Below are 13,555 nucleotides of genomic sequence, written 5' to 3' on the forward strand. Positions count from 1 at the left end.
TGTTGTTGTTGTCGTTACGTGCCGTCAAGTCAGACCCGACTCATAGTGACCCCTCCTTGGGTTTCCGAGGCAGTATCACTACGGAAGTAGATTGCCCCGTGTTCCTTCCAAGGAGTGAGTGGCTGATGGGTTTGAACCACCAGCCTTCTGGTTAGCAGTCAAGTGTCTTAGCCACTATGCTACCAGAGCTCCTAGTTAAGGTTATGTGTCAACTTGGCTGGGCCTGGTTTTAAGTGGCTGGGCAACTAGATGTAGTATACCTCATGATGACACTGGTAATCAACTCCATGGTGGAATCTACTGTGAGCAACTGAGTAGCTGCCTTAGGGATGTGGTCTGCTCCCAGTATATAAGAAGCTTTGGGAATGGTCTGCAGCAGCTTTTGGCACACTTGAATCCTGCATGTAGCCAAGTTGTTATTCCACAGCCTGCCACGTTGTCTGCCAATTTCGAGACTGTTAATGGGACTTGAATCAATAGCCTGTTGTGTGGTTTGGTAATATCGGGACTGTACCATTTTATTTGTCAACCTTGGGTTTGTTAGCCTCAGCAGCTAACAAACCTGAGTGAAGAGATGCCTCCAGCTTCAGTGGGCTAGGAGCAAGAGGCAGAGCTGAAGCTCCAGGTTGAGGGGCTTTTACCCAGCCCTTAGACCTGGCACTTTGAACTCGGACTTCTAGCTTCTAAAACTGTAAGAGAATAAACTCCTGTTTGTTCAAGCCACCCATTCATAGTATTTCTGTTACAGCAGCACTAGAAGTAACCAAAACACTAGGTATATATCCTAAAGAAGTAAGAGGCAGGACACAAACATATATATGCATACCCATGTTCATTGCAGCACCATTCACAATAGCAAACAGATGGAAACAAGTGGCAATCAATTGATGAATGGATAACCAAACTGTGGTACATACACACAATGGAATGCTATGCAACCCTAAAGAATAATGTAGAATCCACAAAACACTACATAAAGTGGATTAATTTGGAGGACATTATGCTGACTGAAATACGTCAATCACAGGACAAATATTGTATTAGTCCACTATTGTAAAAAGTTAAGGAAAAGTTTATACATGGAAGGAAATTTTCCTTGTTGGTTACCAGGGATGGGAGGGGAGTGTAGGCTAAATTCCTAGATAGGTTAAAAAATAATAATAATAATACACACATACATATACATACATACATGTACACACACACACACACACACACACGTATGTATAAAAAATATATATACCAAAAACTTTTGGTGGTTACCAGGGGTAGGAGGGAAGGGGAACGGGGAAGCTTTTGTTTGTGGGGCATTGAGTTTATGCTAATGGTGGTGGAATATTTTGGAAAAGGATAGCAATAATGGGGGTACAACATGAAAAATGTCATCTATGTCCCTGAGCTGTATATGGGGAAGTTGTTATGTTGGAGAATGTCTGGTTGTGAATGTTTTTACCATAATAAAAATAAAATACATTCATATAGATAGATAGCTAGATACAATAATAATAATAAAATGTGTTAAGCAGCAAAGATGTCACTTTGAAGACTAAGGTGTGCCTAACCCAGGCCATGGTATGTTCAATTGCCTCATATATATGAAAGCTGGACAATGAATAAGGAAGACCTAAGAAGAGTTGATGTCTTTCAACTGTGGTGGTAGCAAAGAATACTGAAAATACCATGGACTGCCAGAAGAAAGAAGAAATCTGTCCTGAAAGAAGGGCAGCCAGAATGGTCCTTAAAAGCGAGAATGGCCAGACTTCATCTCACCTGCTGTCATCACATTGTCAGAAAGGACCAGTTCTGGAAAAGGATATCATGCTTGGTAAAGTCAGCAAAAAGGATGGACTGACACTTGGGTGAAATGAGAGGCTCAAGAACAGCTAAAATTGTGAGGATGGCACAGGACTGGGCAGTATTTTATTCTGTTGTACAGAGTCACTATCAGTCAGAGCCGACTTGATGGCATCTAACAACTACATAAATAAATAGATAGATGGATAGATACGTGTACACACACACACACACACGTATACATACATATATATGCATATATACATACAAGCATATATATGTATACATATACACACACACACACAAACATACACAAGGAGCTCTGGTGGCATAGTGCCTATTCGGGTTAACTAGTGTTGCTCTGACAAGAATATACCACAAATGGGATGGATTGAACAAACAGGAGTTTATTCTCCTCCAGTTTGGGAGGCTAGAAGTCCAAGTTCAAAGTAGCAGGCTCTAGGGGCTGTATGAAAGCCCCTCGATCTTGGGGTTCAGCTCTGCCTGTTCCCGGCCCACTGAAGCTAGAGGCTTTTCTTCACTCAGGCCGCTACTGGCTGCTGAGGCTAACAAGCCAAAGTCAACAATAAAATGGCACAGTCCTGATGTTACAAACTACATGGCAGGCCATTAATTCAAGTCCATTCTAAGTCCCACGGTCAGCAGAGCATGGCAGGCTGCTGAACAGTGACAAGGGCTACACGCAGGGTTCAAGCATGCCATAAGCTAGAGACCATTCCCAATGCTGCTTCTTATATATGGAAAGCAGACCACATACCTAAAGCTGCTACTCAGCTGCTCCAGTAGATTCCACCATGGAGTTAATTACCAGTCTCACCATGGGGAATAACTACATTCAGCTGCCCAGCCACTCAGCCAAGTTGACACACAATCGTAACCAGCACAGTGCCTAAGGCATATGACTGCTGACCAGAAGGCTGGAAGTTCAAACCCACTAGCCACTCCACAGAAGGAAGACTGGGCAATCTACTTCCATAAAGATTTACCACCTTGGAAACCCAGAGTTTGGTTTTTTGTGTTTATATATATACAAACTATACATATACATACATAGATACACACACACACACATATATATAAAATGTGCTTCACTGGTGTATATATAGACTTCTAGAGAACTCAGCCTATAATATTTGGTACCTTGAATGGTTGAAGAGGAACAAAAATCACAAAGAGGAGTTTTCTGAATTGGTTCCCATGTCTAGCTAGCTTTAAAGGTGCTGATGACTCTGCCTCCAGTAGTAAAGTTGTTATTATGTACCGTGGAGTTGGACCCAACTCATAGCGACCCCTCCTTGGGTTTCTGAGGCAGTATCACTATGGAAGTAGAGTGCCCAACCTTCCTCCAGTAAAAAGAGGGCACTACTAATCCATGGCATACGGTGCCAATAGAAATACAAAAATATGGATCAGATATTTGTGAGAGATCAGGCTCAAGGTTATGGAATATCTGATACTTTTCTACAATTTTGTCAGAATGTGAAGTACACGTATGCTTCATTTAATGTTCACAACACACTCTGAAAATAAGATGTTATGTGATTTGGATATTATGTGAACACCATATTAAACAATATGGGAAACCTCTTCTGGTAGTCCTTATTGCCGCTGCTGCTGCTGCTACTGCCACTGCTACTTATGCCAAAGCTGCTGGCAAAGTCTAGAGGAACAGGCAGCAGCAGCAATGGCTAACTGCACAGTGGTGGGAGCGTATGAGAGGAAGCTAGTGGGGAGGGAGCAGATTGCGGTCAGCCCTGCTTGCTGTTACACCTGCCTGAGCAGCAGTAGCAACCCAAGCCCTGCAGTCCCAGCATTCCTGCACAGTGGGCAAAGCCCAAAAGCCTGTGCCCAGAGCCACGTCCTCTGCCTCACCTGCCTGTAGCCCACTAGTGATCCAGTGCTGCAGCAGTCTGGTTTTGATGTCTTTAAAACTATTGCTGTGTTGTTGTTGTTGTTGTTGGGTGTCACTGAGTTGGCTCTGACTCTTATCAACCCTACGTACAACAGAATGAAACACTGCCCAGTCATGCACCATCTTCACAATCTTTCTATACTTCAGACCATCATTGTAGCCACTATGTCAATCCATCCTGTTGAGGATCTTCCCCTTTTTTGCTGACCCTCCACTTTACCAAACATGGTATCTTTCTCCAGGGAATAGTCAACTGACAGCATGACCAAAGTAGGTAAGATGAAGTCTGTCCATTCTCACTTCCAAGGACCATTCCAGCTGCCCTTGTTCCAGGAGAGATTTGTTCGTTCTTTTGGCAGTCCATGGTATTTTCAGTATTCTTTGCCAACACAACATTTTAAAAGCATCAACTCTTCTTTAGTCTTCCTTGTTTGTTGCCTACCTTTCAAATGCATACGAGATGACTGAATATACCATGACTTGGGTTAGGTGAACCTTAATCTTCAAAGTGACATGATTGCTCTTCAACACTTTGAAGAAGTCTTTTGCAGCAGATTTGCCCAGTGCAAAATGACACCTGAATTCCTGACTGCTGCTTCCATGGGTGTTGATTGTGGAACCAAGTAATAAGAAATTTTTGACAACTTCAATCTTTCCTCCATTTACCATGACACTACTAATTGGTCCAGTTGTGAGGATTTTTATTTATGTTGAGGTGTAATCTATACTGCAGACTGTAATCTTTAATCTCATTAGTAAATGCTTCAAGTCATGTTCACTTCCAGCAAGCAAAGTTGTGTCATCTGCATATCACAGGTTGTTAATGAGTCTTCCTCCAATCCTCATGCCACATTCTTCTTCATATAGTCCAGCTTCTCGGATTATTTGCTCAGCATACATATTGAATAAGTATGGTGAAAGGATATAAACTTGATGCATACTCTTTCTGATTTTAAACCATGCAGTATATCCATCCCCTGCTCTATTTAAATGACAGCCTCCTGGTCTATGCACAGGTTCCTCATGAGCATAATCAAGTGTTCCAGAATTCCCATTCTTCACAATGTTATCCATAATTTGTTATGATCTACAAAATCAAATGCCTTTGCATAGTCAATACAACACAGGTAGACACTTTCTGGTATTCTTTGCTTTCAGCCAAGATCTACCTGACATCAACAATGATATCCCTCATTCCACATCCTCTTCTGAATCCAGTTTGCATTTCTGAAAGCTCCCTGTCAACATACTGGTGCAACCGTTTTTTAATTATCTTCAGCAAAATTTTACTTGCATGTAAAATTAATGATACTGTTCAATAATTTCCACATTCTGTTGGATCACCTTTCTTTGGAATGGGTACAGATATGGATCTCTTCCAGTCAGCTGGCCAGCTAGTTTTCTTCCAAATTACTTGGCATAGACGAGTAAGTGCCTCTAGCACGGCATCTGTTTGCTGAAATATCTCAGTGGGTACTATCAATTCCTGGAACCTTGTTTTTCACCAATTACTTCAGTACAGCTTGGACTTCTTCCTTCAATACCATTGGTTCTTAATCATATGGCACCTCTTGAAATAGATGAACATCAACCAATTCTTTTTCATACAGTGACTATGTATTCCTTCCATATTCTTTTGATGCTTCCTGCATCATTCAATATTTTGCCCACAGAATCTTTTAATATTGCAACTTGAAGCTTGAATTTGTTCTTCTTTCAGCTTGAGAAGTGTCAAGCATGTTCTTCCCTTTTGGTTTTCTAACTCCAAGTCTTTACATATTTCAATGTAATAACTGACTTTGGCTTCTTGAGCTGCTCTCTGAAATCTTCTGTTCAGCTCTTTTACCTTGTCATTTCTTCCATCTGCTTTAGCCACTCTCCATTCAAAAGCAAGTTTCAGAGTCTCTTTTGACATCCATTTTGGGTTGTTTTTTTTTTTCTTCCTTTCCTTTCTTGTCTTTTTAATGATCTTTTGCTTTCATCATGTATCATGTTCTTAATGTCATCCCACAACTCATTTGGTCTTTGGTCACTGATGTTCAATACATCAAATCTATTCTACAGATGGGTCTCTAAATTCAGGTGGGATACAATCAAGGTCATATTTTGCCTCTCATGGACTTGTTATAATTTTCTTCAGTTTCAACTTGAACTTGCATAGGAGTAATTGATGGTCTGTTCCAAGGTCAGCTCTTGGCTTTGTTTTAGCTGAAGATATTGAGCTTCTCCATCACCTTTTCACACAGATATAGCCAATCTGATTCTTGTGTATTCCATCTGGTGAGGTCCACATGTACAGCCACTGTTTATGTTTTTTAGAAAAGGTATTTGCAATGAATAATTTATTGGTCTTGCAAATTCCTATTATGCAATCTCTGGCATCATTTTTACTACCAAGGCCATATTTTCCAACTACTGATGATGATTCTTTCTTCCCAACTTTCACATTCCAATCATCAATAATAATTAATACATCTTGATTGCATGTTTGGTCAATTTCAGACTGCAGAAGTTGGTAAAAGTCTTCAATTTCCTTGTTTTTGGCTTTAACAGTTGGTGTGTAAACTTGAAAAATAGTTGTATTAACTGATCTTCCTTGTAGGTGCATGGATATTATCCTATCACTGACAGCATTGTACTGCAGGATAGATCTTGAAACATTCTTTGCAATGATGAATGTGATGTCATTCCTCTTCAATCTGTCATTCCCAGCATAGTATATCATATGGTTGTCTGATTCATTATGGCCAATATCAGTCCACTTCGGCTCACTAATACTTAGGATATTGATCTTTACTCATTCCAGATCATTTTGACAACTTCCAATTTTTCTACATTCATACTTTGTACACTCCATGGTCTGATTATTAGAGGTCTGATTTTGGAAGTCCCAAAAGCTTTACTCATTCACGTCATTAGGGTAGACTCTACTCTGAGGAGGCAGCTCCTCCCCAGTCGTATTCTGAGTACCTTCCAACCTGAGGGGCTCATCTTCCAGCACTGTATCAGACAATATTTCAGGACTATTCATAAAATTTTCCAGCATATATCAGACAGTGTTTTTACTGTTATTCATAAGGTTTTCACTGGCCTACTTCTCTGAGCAGTGGATGGCCTCTTCCTTCTTCCAAGTCTGTCTTTGTTTAGAAACTCTGACAAAACCTGTCCACTATGGGTGACCCTGCTGGTACGTGAAATACTGGTGGCATAGCCTCCAGCTTCACAGCAACATATAAGCCACCACAGAATGACAAACTTGGTAGATAAGTTTAAAACCATTCGGGGAAAATAATAAACAAAAGGAAAGCCATTTTCCCTTAAAGAAAAATAAAGTAAAACTTTTGAGACCATGCACATATATGTGGTCATATATTGCCCAAAAGGAAGTTAAGTGGTACATACCTGTATAAGAAAGCTAGTTGGTTGGTCTTCCTTTTGCTTGATAGTGAGAGAAAGAAATGAGCTCAGGGCTTCAGAGTCATAGCTCAAGTGCCACATAAGAGACATGAAAGTTGCCACTTTTGCCCCTGAAAGAAAGCCTTACCTTGCAGTTACAGAGCTGATATTGCCAAAAACCAAACCCAGAGGTTTAATATATGAGTGCCTGAATTACAACACCAAATGAATTACCAACCTCGAATGGGGTATGAACTCAAAATGAGGGCACTGATTGGGAAGAAATGGGATCCTGAAACTGGGGATGGGGGCATATGGGCAGATAATCAGGAAGCGGGGGACACTGAGCTGCTAAATTCCACTGAATCAGTTCTCCCAACAGAACTAGCCCTCTTACTCCCAAGTGAAGAGATGACTCCATCTTTGTACACTAAGCCTCCTTCCCCAGTAAACCATTACCCCTTCCCCAAGATCTAATGAGATTAACCCAGCTGTACCTGATGAATCACTGTCTAAGATATTGCCTGGGTGATACCTTGGCTGTTGCCTGGGGCATCCCAAGGCAGATGCCTTACAAGACATTGCTGAATGTCCCTATGACCCACCCTCAACATCTATTTTTGCTTCTAGACCTATAACTGAGAGCTCTGGTGGCGTAGTGCCTAAGGCATTTCACTGCTAACCAGAAGGCTGGTGGTCCAAACCCACCAGTCACTCCTCAGAAGGAAGGTTGGGCAACCTACTTCCGTAGTGATACAGCCTCAGAAACCCAAGGAGGGGTCACTATGAGTCGGATCCACCTCTACAGCAATGAGTTTGATTTGGGTTTTGGTCAGACCTATAACAAATTCCCAGTGAGCCCAAAAAGGTGAAGTACAAAGGGTGACCCAAGAGGGAGTATGCTACACTCCAAAAGGACTGCTTGATTTTTCTAATACATATGAACAGAAACCTGTAGAATATGTGTGGTAATTCAGGGTGCAGGATAATGGTGCAAGGAACATAAAGTTCGATCTCTCTCAGTTTATTGATTTGAACCCACTAAGCATAGATTCTTCATTCAATGTCTCAGCTCAAGAGGTTAGAAAAGGATCTAAGAGTTTATTTGACTGGCTAACCAAAGCATGGATTAAACTGTGGCCTATACTAAATCAAACTGAAATGCCAGACCTGCCTTGGTATACTGTTGAAGAAGGTATCCAAAGGCTTAGGGAAATTGGCATGTTAGAATGGATTTATTAGGTTAGGCCCATAGACTCACACATGGCATGCCCAGAGGACATGCTTTTTACCATAATGGTGAGGAACAAATTTCTGAAGGGAGTCCCAGCATCCTTGAAGACTGCTATATTGCTCTTTTAAGTAAGTCAGATTTGACAGTGGATACCGCCCTAACTGAATAAAGACACCTGATTACAAGGGGGCTGACTGGACCCGATAGTGGTAGGGGCCAAGTGGCAGCATTTAATCACCCGACTTATAGTGACCCCTCCTTGGTTTCCGAGGCAGTATCACTACGGAAGTAGATTGCCCAACCAACCTTCCGAGGAGTGGGTGGTGGGTTTGAACCACCAGGCTTCTAGTTAGCAGTCAAATGCTTTGGGCACTATGCTACCAGAGTTCCTGTTAATTACAAGGGGGCTGACTGGACCCGATGGTGGTAGGGGCCAAGTGGCAGCATTTAATCACCGAAGACAAGGTGGGCATGGTTACCATAATGGACAGCACAGTCAAAGCAGTAATCAGAATAGTCTTACTTGTATGGACTTTTGTTGTTGTTGTTGTTGTTATATGCGGTCAAGTCTGACCCAACTCATAGCAACCCTTCCTTGGGTTTCCAAGGCAGTATCACTACAGAAGTCGGTTACCTAATCTTCCTTACGAGTAGTGTATGGACTTACTAGATAGCAAATCTACTAAATATTTACTTGATCTATACAAGCAGTCAAGTGAATGGCAGTCTAACTCAGATCATTAGAATAGAAAGTCACAACCTGTCAATTAATTCCCAGACCCACAACTGCTGAATGAAGGGGAGGCCAGATCTCCTTGAAGAAGATCCTGCTACACTGCCAAAATTTATACTGTTAATCTTTCTTCCAGTCTTCTACAAAGGGATCTACTGAATTTTATGAGTGTGGGTATTCATTGGGGAACAGGAAATAATCAGTCTTTGGGGGCATTTCTGAATATTGGTTCTGAACCGATACTAATTTTAGGGGGCCCAAAGTGTCACTAGGAGCTCTGGTAGTGTAGTGCCTAAAGCACTTGACAGCTAACCAGAAGGCTGGCAGTTCAAACCCACCAGCCACTCCTTTCTGAGGTAGGTTGGGCAATCTACTTCCGTAGTGATACTGCCTCGAAAACCCAAGGAGGGGTCGCTATGAGTCGGGTCCGACTCCATGGCACATAACGACAACAACAAAGTGTCATTGTGGCCCACCAGTCAGAGCAGGGGAATATGGAGGTTATTAATGGCTCAGGTTTGTCTTACAGTATGTGCAGTGGTTCCCTGAACTCAACCTGGAGTGACTTCCCCTGTTCCAGAATGTGTAACTGTTATAGAAATACTCAGCAACTGGCAGAACCCCCACACTGGATCTCTGACATGTAGAGTAAGGGCTATTAAGTAGGAAAGGTTAAGTAGAAACCATTAGAACTATCCCTACCTATGAAAATAGTAAACCAAAAGCAATACTACATTCCTAGAGGGATTTCAGTGATTAGTGTCATTATCAAGGACTTGAAAAATGCAGGGGTAGTGATCTCACCACATCACCATTCAAATCACCTATCTGGCCTGTAAAAAAAAATTTAAAAAAAGATAGATCTTGGAGAATGACAATGAATTATTATAAACTTAACCAAGTGATAACTCCAATTGTAGCTGCTGTTCCAAATGTGATTTCAGTGCTTGAGCAAATTAATACATATCCTTTAACTGGCATGCACCTACTGACCTGGCTAATGCCTTTTTCTCCACACCTGTTTAGAAGGATCACAAGTTTGCCTTCAAGTAGCAAACCCAGGAACACATCCACAAAGCCCCACCTCAGAGGTATATCAGCTCTTCAGGCCTGTGTCATAATTTAGTCTGCAGGGACCTTGATCGCCTTTCCCTACCACAAGACGTCACACTGGTCCATTACATAGATGACACTGTGATGACTGGACCTAGCTAGTAAAGAAGGCATATCAATGACTCTAGACTTATTGATAAGACATTTTCATGCTAGAGTGTGGGAAGTTAACATGACAAAAATTCAAGCACCTTCTACCTCAGTGAAATTTCTTGAGGTCCAGTGGTATGGAAATGTCAAGATATTAATTCTAAAGTTACCAAGTCACCATGTAGCCTGAGCTCCCCATAATGAACTGGGTGTTGTCTGACCCACAAAGTCAAAAATTCAGATGTACGCAGCAGCACTCCAGTATTAAATGGAAGTAGCATAGGTGAGATTAGGCTTGAGCAGTATCTGAAGGCACAGTTAAGTAAGATGAGGAAACAGCCCAAATGCCCAAGGCCTCTCTATTTCTGTCACACTACCTCCCCTCTCTTAGCCTGCACCTAAGCCTCACGGGAAGTTACTTATTATCAGCTGACTGAGGAAGAGAGAACTCATGCCTGGTTTACAGATGGCTCTGTATGATATACAGGAAACACTCAGAAGCAGAAGTGGACAGCAGCATCACTGGAGCTCCTTTCTGGGAACTCCCTGAAGGACAGGGTGAAGGAAAATCCTCCCAGTGGGCAGAACTTTAAGCATTGCACCTGGTTGTTCATTTTGCTTGGGAGGAGAGATGGCCAGATGTACAACTGTATACTGATTCATGAGTTGTGGCCAGTGGTTTGGCTGGATGGTCAGGGACTTGGAGGGTACATGATTGGATAATTGGTGACAAGGAGGTATGCAGAAAAGGCACATGGATAGACCTCTCTGAACAGACTAAAGAAGTGAAGATATTTCTGTCTCATATCTCATTTCACCAAAGGTTGACCTTGGCAGGGGAAGATTTTAACAATCAAGTGGATAGAATGACATGTTCTATGGAAACCAGTCATCCTCTTTCCTCAGTCACTCCTGCCATTGCCCAATGGACTCACAAACAAAGTGGCCAAGGTATCAGGGATAGATGTTATGTATGGGCTCAGCAACATGGACTTTTGTTCATTAAGGTCAACTTCGCTACACTCACTGCTGAGTGCCCAATATGGAACCAGTCTTCAGTGATCAGCAAGCAACCTAGTGACAGGTTGATTACATTGGACCACTTCCATCATGGAAAGGGCAGTTTTTTGTTCTTACAAGAACAGATAGTTATTCTGAATGTGGATTTCCCTTACCTGCACATGATACTTCTGCCAAACTACCATCTGTGGATTGCAGAATGCCTTATTCACTGTCACAGTATCCCACACATTGCCTTGGATCAAGGGACTCACTTCATAGCAAATGAAATGTGGCAATGGGCCCATGCTCATGGAATTCATTGGTCTTACCATGATCCCCATCATCCTGAAGCGGCTGGCTGGCTTGACAGAATGATGGAAAGGTCTTAAATACACAATTATTGCACCAACTGGGTGGCAATGCCTTGCAGGGTTGGAGCAACGTTCTCCAGGGGGCTATAAGTGCTAAACCAGCATCCAATATATGGTGCTATTTTTCCCACATTGAGGATTCACAAGTGCCGGAATCGAGGTGGGGGGAATGGGAATGGCAACACTATTACTCCTAGTGACCCAATTGTACAATTTTTACTTTCTGTCCCTGCAACTCTATGCTCTGCAGGTCTACAGGTCTTAGTTCCAAAGGGAGGAATGTGCTTACCACACTACAGTGATTCCACTGAACTGGAAGTTAAGAATGCCACCTGGCCACGTTGGGCTCCTCATGCCTCTAGATCAACAGGCAAAGAAGGGAGTTAGCATATTGGCTGGTGTGACTGGTCCTGATTATCCAGGGGACTGATACCACATAATAAAAACAAAAAACCAAACTCACTGTTGTCGAGTTGATCCCAACTCATAGTGAACCCTCCTTGGGTTTCTGAAGCGGTATCTCTACAGAAGTAGATTGCCCAATCTTCCTTCTAAGGAGTGGCTGGTGGGTTTGACCTGCCAGCCTTCTGGTTAGCAGTCAAATGCCTTAGGCACTATGTCACCAGAGGACCCGATATTACACAATAGAGGTAAAGAAAAGTATGTCTGAAATATTGGAAATCCTTGAGTGCATTTCTGAGTACTACCATGCCCTGTGACTAAAATCAGTAGAAAACTACAGCAACCCAATTCTGACATGAAAACTAATAGCCCATATCCAGATATTTATTGAAAACAATGACGATTTGCTGTATTTGAAAATAAACGAAACAAAGTGAAAACTGAACCCATTATCTGTAGAATAGATTCTGAGGCCCCATGTTTTACAGAGTAGAATCAAGCTCATAAGGATTTCTTAGCTGAAATCTCTATGAAGCAGAACACAAGGCCTTCTTCCATGGTGTCACTGAGTAGGTTCAAAGTGCCAACTTTCAGGTTAGTAGTCAAGCACAAACTATTTATACCACACAGGTACCGTAAAACAAAGTAAAGACTAAGTTAATCTGTATTTTAGAATCAGATTCACCAATGGGTACAGAGACTGTTTAGCACTGAAAAACTAAACTCAAAAGGTTTTGGGGTTAGCTGCCAAGGTTCAAATGTTCCTCCTTCCTTACTGGCTATGCAAGTTTAAGTCATTTGGTCTCAGTTTTCTCATCCACAAAATGGAAAAATAACTGAACTACTTCCTAGGGTTGAAATGATTAAGTGAAATTATGTATGCAAAACACTTAGATATCCTGGCACATAGTAAAACCCTAACTCATTGCTGTTGAGTTGGATCCAACTCATAGCAACCCTTCCTTGGGTTTACGAGGCTGTATCACTATGGAAGTAGACTGCCCAACCTTCCTTCGGAGGAGCAGCTGGTGGGTTTGAACCGCCAGTCTTCTGGTTAGCAGTCAAATGCCTTAGGCACTACCTCACCAATGCTAGTTCTTATAAAACTAGTATTTTGGTTCACTCTAGTCTACTGGTGACTTTCTTTAATTTCTATTCACATTCAAGCTCTTGAGACAGAGAGATATACTCTGGAAAGCATTCAAAGACCATTATGTGAGTTCTAGTCTACAAATGAGTTCTACTACTTAAAAATCAGGGAGCTCTGGTAGCATAGTGGCTAAGACACTTACCTGCTAACCAGATGGCGGGCGGTTCAAACCCACCAGCCACTCCTCGGAAGGAAGGTTGGGCAATCCTACTTCCGTAGTGATACTGCCTTGGAAACCCAAGGAGTGGTCGCTATGAGTTGGGGCCGACTCCACGGCACATAACAACAACAACAACCTCAGTGTACTACTTACTCCCTTCTGGCTGGGAGAGGTGGG

The sequence above is a fragment of the Orycteropus afer genome, unplaced genomic scaffold (assembly GCF_000298275.1).
Source record: "Orycteropus afer afer isolate SDZICR_OR568_19922 unplaced genomic scaffold, OryAfe1.0 scaffold00189, whole genome shotgun sequence".
NCBI lineage: Eukaryota > Metazoa > Chordata > Mammalia > Tubulidentata > Orycteropodidae > Orycteropus > Orycteropus afer.